We start from the raw sequence: 6,414 nt of genomic DNA on the forward strand, positions 1-6,414 counted from the left end.
CTATTTATCGTCCATGTTTCACTTCCATACATGGCTACACTCCATACAAATACTTTCAGAAATGACTTCCTGACACTTAAATCGATACTGGATGTTAACAAATTTCTCTTCTTCAGAAACGCTTTCCTTGCCATTGCCAGCCTACATTTTATATCCTCTCTACTTCGACCATCATCAGTTATTTTGCTCCCCAAATAGCAAAGCTCCTTTACTGCTTTAAGTGCCTCATTTCCTAATCTAATTCCCTCAGCATCACCCGACTTAATTAGACTACATTCCATTATCCTTGTTTTGCTTTTGTTGATGTTCATCTTATATCCTCCTTTCAAGGCACTGTCCATTCCATTCAACTGCTCTTCCAAGTCCTTTGCTGTCTCTGACAGAATTACAATATCATCGGCGAACCTCAAAGTTTTTATTTCTTCTCCATGAATTTTGCTTTTGTTTCCTTTACTGCTTGCTCAACATACAGATTGAACAACATCGGGGAGAGGCTACAACCCTGTCTTACTCCCTTCCCAACCACTGCTTCCCTTTCATGTCCTTCGACTCTTATAACTGCCATCTGGTTTCTGTACAAATTGTAAATAGCCTTTCGCTCCCTGTATTTTACCCCTGCCACCTTTAGAATTTGAAAGAGAGTATTCCAGTCAACATTGTCAAAAGCTTTCTGTAAGTCTACAAATGCTAGAAACGTAGGTTTGCCTTTCCTTAATCTTTCTTCTAAGATAAGTCGTAAGGTCAGTATTGCCTCACGTGTTCCAGTGTTTCTACGGAATCCAAACTGATCTTCCCCGAGGTTGGCTTCTACTAGTTTTTCCATTCGTCTGTAAGGAATTCGTGTTAGTATTTTGCAGCTGTGACTTATTAAGCTGATAGTTCGGTAATTTTCACATCTGTCAACACCTGCTTTCTTAGGGATTGGAATTATTATATTCTTCTTGAAGTCTGAGGGTATTTCGCCTGTCTCATACATCTTCCTCACCAGATGGTAGAGTTTTGTCAGGACTGGCTCTCCCACGGCCGTCAGTAGTTCCAATGGAATATTGTCTACTCCGGGGGCTTTGTTTCGACTCAGGTCTTTCAGTGCTCTGTCAAACTCTTCACGCAGTATCATATCTCCCATTTCATCTTCATCTACATCCTCTTCCATTTCCATAATATTGTCCTCAAGTACGTCGCCCTTGTATAGACCCTCTATATACTCCTTCCACCTTTCTGCTTTCCCTTCTTTGCTTAGAACTGGGTTTCCATCTGAGCTCTTGATATTCATACAAGTCGTTCTCTTATCTCCAAAGGTCTCTTTAATTTTCCTGTAGGCGGTATCTATCTTACCCCTAGTGAGATAGGCCTCTACATCCTTACATTTGTCCTCTAGCCATCCCTGCTTAGCCATTTTGCACTTCCTGTCGATTTCATTTTTGAGACGTTTGTATTCCTTTTTGCCTGTTTCACTTACTGCATTTTTATATTTTCTCCTTTCATCAATTAAATTCAATATTTCTTCTGTTACCCAAGGATTTCTACTAGCCCTCGTCTTTTTACCTACTTGATCCTCTGCTGCCTTCATTACTTCATCCTTCAAAGCTACCCATTCTTCTTGTACTGTATTTATTTCCCCCATTCCTGTCAATTGCTCCCTTATGCTCTCCCTGAATCTCTGTACAACCTCTGGTTCTTTTAGTTTATCCAGGTCCCATCTCCTTAAATTCCCACGTTTTTGCAGTTTCTTCAGTTTTAATCTACAGGTCATAACCAATAGATTGTGGTCAGAGTCCACATCTGCCCCTGGAAATGTCTTACAATTTAAAACCTGGTTGCTAAATCTCTGTCTTACCATTATATAATCTATCTGATACCTTTTAGTATCTCCAGGGTTCTTCCATGTATACAACCTTCTTTCGTGATTCTTAAACCAAGTGTTACTAATGATTATGTTGTGCTCTGTGCAAAATTCTACCAGGCGGCTTCCTCTTTCATTTCTGTCCCCCAATCCATATTCACCTACTATGTTTCCTTCTCTCCCTTTTCCTACACTCGAATTCCAGTCACCCATGACTATTAAATTTTCGTCTCCCTTCACAATCTGAATAATTTCTTTTATTTCATCATACATTTCTTCAATTTCTTCGTCATCTGCAGAGCTAGTTGGCATATAAACTTGTACTACTGTAGTAGGTGTGGGCTTCGTATCTATCTTGGCCACAATAATGCGTTCACTTTGCTGTTTGTAGTAGCTTACCCGCATTCCTATTTTCCTATTCATTATTAAACCTACTCCTGCATTACCCCTATTTGATTTTGTGTTTATAACCCTGTAGTCACCTGACCAGAAGTCTTGTTCCTCCTGCCACCGAACTTCACTAATTCCCACTATATCTAACTTCAACCTATCCATTTCCCTTTTTAAATTTTCTAACCTACCTGCCCGATTAAGGGATCTGACATTCCACGCTCCGATCCGTAGAACGCCAGTTTTCTTTCTCCTGATAACGACATCCTCTTGAGTAGTCCCCGCCCGGAGATCCGAATGGGGGACTATTTTACCTCCGGAATATTTTACCCAAGAGGACGCCATCATCATTTAATCATACAGTAAAGCTGCATGCCCTCGGGAAAAATTACGGCTGTAGTTTCCCCTTGCTTTCAGCCGTTCGCAGTACCGGCACGGCAATGCCGTTTTGGTTATTGTTACAAGGCCAGATCAGTCAATCATCCAGACTGTTGCCCTTGCAACTACTGAAAAGGCTGCTGCCCCTCTTCAGGAACCACACGTTTGTCTGGCCTCTCAACAGATACCCCTCCGTTGTGGTTGCACCTACGGTACGGCTATCTGTATCGCTGAGGCACGCAAGCCTCCCCACCAACGGCAAGGTCCATGGTTCATGGGGGGGGGGGGGGGGGACGGTGCCTTTAGACAGGCAAAAACTTCTATTTTGTTTTTGACGCCCTTTACTTTCGTCTTATTGCGTTTTCATAGTTTATTCAAGAGTCTCCCTTGCACGGCAGCCATTTAATTTTCATGCAGTTCACTCTGAAACTTTGCTAACGATATCACTCTGTGGTACAATCAAAGGAGTTGGAAAGCGAGTACATTTGCATGAATTTTCACTGAACTGAATATTGTAACGCTTTAATCTGTAAATCCTCCAGACAGACAATCTGCTTTAATGTCAACCAACCCAACCATGTCGCACAAACAAAAGGGTATCGAATTTGATACATTTGTAGCATATGCTAACATCTCTATCTGCATACATGCGATTTATTCGAATCATCTCGAATTATGTAATCGAACGAGTTTTGTGGAGAGTAGTTCATTGGGCCAAACCACCTGCATTCACAGAAAATTGATAGGCGAGTATTATTCGTATATTAAAATATCCACAAATTACTTCACTAATTGTCTATAAATACTTGATATCTCTAAAGTTGAAAATTTACTCTTTCTTCCATCTTGTGTAAAAATGTCCATTACTGTCTTGTTTCACTTACGTTATTTATGCTTCTTTCTAATTTAGTGACACGAATGTCTGTAACATTAAATAGGAAAAAGTTCCTGGTTTTCTGCAACGTTATATTTATTTGTTCACGAATCGGTTTTCGGCTTCTTAGTCGATCTTTAGGTGACAACTGAATCTCACAAACACAGATACAATGGCTTACGACTTACGCAGATATTATTTATAGGAAAGACACAAAAATGATGATGTGTGGTGTGTTTATACAGGAAAGTGTAACATATTTTTGGTCACACAAAAATAACAACATTATGTAAAAAAGGACAATATTTCGTAGTGGAGATAGATTTAACGTCTGGTGAAAAATAATATTAAATTTACAATTTTGGTCAGTCATATGTAATTAAAAGTTAATTTAAAAGGTAGAAAGAAGGAATTTGAATTTCATCATATAATACTAAACTAATTTTCTGTCACTGTTGTTGATTCCCAAGTTTCCAGCAGGAACATCTTTCCACTTATCTTTGCAGAATGTAAAACTTCAAATATACACATACGAGTGGTTTTCTATTAAAACATTATCACCACAAGTTCAGTGTCGTTTTGTTAATCTCCATCTTCTGTCATGTTCAGATAAATGCCACGGCTCTGCCTGACTGGCCAATATATACTTACTATAATGCCTGCATGCGATTTTATACACGCCACTCTGAGCCAAGGGTTGCAGTTTGTTTTTGCTTTTTAATAAAATTTTGATATGGTTTTAGTAATATAAGATGCATATCTGTAGGTGCTAGACTTCAACATTTTACAGAGGTTATCTGAAATTTGGAAAGATGCACCTTATTTTCGTAACTACTGACTGGTTCTTGATAGCCTGCATACTGAAGTGGTGTTATTTTAAGCAGTTTCTTTTTTTTCGCAGTTCAGCGAGTCCATTGAGATAAACGACTTTGACAAAGGGCAGATTATTATTTCGGAGAGCCTGTGAACGAGTATCTCGAAAGTGGTGTAGTTTGTGGAATGTTCTCTTGATTCCGTCGTGAGCATCTACGAAAAGAGGTAGAAAGCTCGAGTGGGGTTGGTTGGACGTCTCACTACTGTTCACAGAATATGGGGTTCGGAGGCTTGTCTGCTCTGTGAAGGATAGGCGGTGACCTGTGGCATCTTTGCCGAAAGGTCACAATGCTGGCGCACCCACAAGTGTTCCAGAGCACACCATTCATCTGTCATCATTGAACATGGAACTCGCCAGCAGAACACACCTACGCTCACAAGTTGACACAACGACACCGTCAATTACGGTTGCTGTGGTTACCGAATCATCGGAATTCGACCGTCGATCAATGGAAACGTGCCGGCTCTTAGGGTGGCTCACATTTTGACTATACTAGGCCGATGGTCGTCTCCACAAAGGCTATCATCGAGGTGAATGGCGACTCGAAACGTGCAGCGCGCCACGGAGCGGTATTATTCTATCGCAGATAATCTTCTAGGCTTACAATGGACCTGTTATAGTAATCGAGAACAAGCCGACAGCTCTGAACCACCTACATCCCTTTATGCTTGATGTCTTCACTGGCAACGATGTCATCTTTCAGCATTATAATTGTCCTTGTCTTGGAGCCAGACTATGCTATAATGGTTTGAGGAGCATCGTAGTGAACACACGTTGATGTCTTGGAGACGAAATCCGGCAGATGTAGACCCAACGGAACCCATCTTGGTCACCATCACCGCGAACACAAATCAGAGGACCGTTATTTACGCGACCTTTGAGCCAGCCGCTACTATTCGGTCGAATAACTCCTCAATTAGCATCACGAGGCTGAGTGGACCCCGAAAAATGGGAACAGCACATGGCGGCCCGGATGGTCACCCATCCAAGTGCCGGCCACGCCCGACAGCGCTTAACTTCGGTGATCTGACGGTAACCGGTGTATCCACTGCGGCAAGGCCGTTGACCATGGTTCTAGATAAGAAAGTGAGGATAGTCTCGTCGGTGTCTGCTGCATCGACGAATGAGCGACGCCGCCACAGGATCTCCAGGAGAGTTTCGATACGCCGCCGCTTCCACTCTCCTGCTTACGGCCGAGCTCAGTGCCGCTCATTTCAGTCCAAGATCAGTCACGACGCTGACAGCATTGTCTTTCTACTAGATCAGCAGCGCTAACACAATTATTCAGAACTCTACATATCGAACTTTGAACGTGGCATGGTAGTTGGATCAAGATGCACGAACATTCCATTTAGAAAATAGTTAAGGTATTCAGTATCCCGAGATCCACATTGTCAAGAGTGTGTCGAGAATACCAAATTTCACCACGGACCACACAGTGGCCAACACACTCGGCATCTGCGTAGAGTTGTCAGTTCCAACAGACGATTAACACTGCATGAAGTAACTGCACAAATCAGTCTGGGGCGTACGGCGAACGCATCCGTTCGGTCACTGCGGCAAAATTTGACGTTAATGGGCTACGGCAGCAGACAACTGACGCGAGTGGCTTTACTAACAGCTCTACATCGGTTACAGCGCCTCTCCTGGACTCACGACCGTGTCAGTTGGACCCTAGACAACTAAAAAATCATGACCTCATCAGATGAGTACCGATTTCAACTGGTATTAGCTTGTGATAGGGTCAGAGAGTGGTGCAGATACCACGAAGTCAAGGGCCCAATTCTCACTACTGGCCATTGACACTGCTACACCACGAAGATGACGTGATACAGATGCGAAAATCATGACCTCATCAGATGAGTACCGATTTCAACTGGTATTAGCTTGTGATAGGGTCAGAGAGTGGTGCAGATACCACGAAGTCAAGGGCCCAATTCTCACTACTGGCCATTGACACTGCTACACCACGAAGATGACGTGATACAGATGCGAAATTTAACCGACAGGAAGAAGATGCTGTGATACGCAAATCATTAGCTTTTCAGAGCATTC

General features: G+C 42.4%; 1 pseudogene; it reads right to left on the minus strand.

Annotated features, from left to right (window-relative positions):
* Positions 1 to 5,308: 5,308 nt before the first annotated feature.
* Positions 5,309 to 5,426, minus strand: LOC126483022 (5S ribosomal RNA; annotated as a pseudogene).
* Between the last annotated feature and the right edge of the window lie 988 nt (positions 5,427 to 6,414).

The sequence above is a fragment of the Schistocerca serialis genome, chromosome 5 (genome assembly GCF_023864345.2).
Source record: "Schistocerca serialis cubense isolate TAMUIC-IGC-003099 chromosome 5, iqSchSeri2.2, whole genome shotgun sequence".
Lineage (NCBI taxonomy): Eukaryota > Metazoa > Arthropoda > Insecta > Orthoptera > Acrididae > Schistocerca > Schistocerca serialis.